Here is a 1,276-nt window from a genome sequence, read left to right as displayed (position 1 = left end):
TCCCCAAGCTCTTTGAGGTATCTCCATACTGATTTCCACAGTGGTTGCACCAGTCTGCACTCCTACCAACAATGGAGAAGGATTCCTTTCTCCCAACATCCCCACCAACATTTGTTATTGTTTGATTTGTTGATAGCAGCCATTCTTTGTGAGGTGAGGTGGAATCTCAGTGTTGTTTTCATCTGCATCTCTCAAATGACCAGTGATGTGGAACATTTTTGCATATATTTTCTTGCTGCTTTTACCTCATTGTCTGAGAAATGTCTGTTCATTTCAGATGCCCATTTTTGAATAGGGTCTTTATATTTGGGGGGGCTGATTGTTTTGAGTTCTTTATATATTCTAGATAATAGTTCTTTGTCTGAGGAACAACTGGTAAAATTTTTTTAAATTTTAAATTGTAGGTTATCTCTTAGTTCTGTTGATGGTTTCCTTTTCAGTGCAGAAGCTTTTTAATAAGATGAGATCCCAGTTGCTGATTCTTTCTGCTAGTTCTTGTGCTACTGAGGATTTGTTCATAAAGTCTTTTCCTATGCCAATGTCTTCCAGAGTTCTATCTGACTTATCTTCCAGCAAGTTTAGTGTTTCTAAGTACTTTTAATTTGTCTTGTTCCTGTTTATTAAGAGGATGCTTCTACAAAGAAATTGTAGTAAGATGTTTGCTACAAGACTTTTAGTAGTTATATTTATCAGATTAGAGAGTTTTTTATACCAAGTTTGCTAAGCTTTTAGTAAGAATAAGTGTAATATTTTTATCAAAAAACTTTTTTGCATCTGTTAGGATGTTTATATAGTTTTTCCATTTCAATCTGTCAGTGTGGTGAATTGCATTAATAGATTTTTCTAGTGTTAAAATATCCTTGCATTTCTTGGATAAACCACTTTGGTAAATGTAGATAGTCTTTATTATTCATTCTGGATTTGGTTTGTTAATATTTTGTGCAGGATTTTTGCATCTTTATTCATAAATGCTACTGAAGTATAATTTCCCTTTCTTGTATCAGCCTTATCTAAATTTTGTATTAAGGTTATAGTAGCCTATGAATAAACTTGAAAAAAAATCTGACCCTTGAATGTTTGTCCAAAAACATCATGTAGGTCTAACATTTTCTTGGCAGAAGACTGTAATTACTCATTCTACTTTAGTGTTAGAGGACTAGTCAGGTTTTTTATTTTGATGTTACATTTTTCTAGGAAGTTGTTCATTTTATCTATCATGTATTAGAATAAAGGTTTTAGTATTAGTGTCTTTTAAATCTTTTTCTTATAATTATAT

Source organism: Fukomys damarensis, unplaced genomic scaffold (assembly GCF_012274545.1).
Source record: "Fukomys damarensis isolate Sample0158 unplaced genomic scaffold, DMR_v1.0_HiC HiC_scaffold_1, whole genome shotgun sequence".
NCBI lineage: Eukaryota > Metazoa > Chordata > Mammalia > Rodentia > Bathyergidae > Fukomys > Fukomys damarensis.
Note: the sequence above shows the minus strand (reverse complement) of the source record.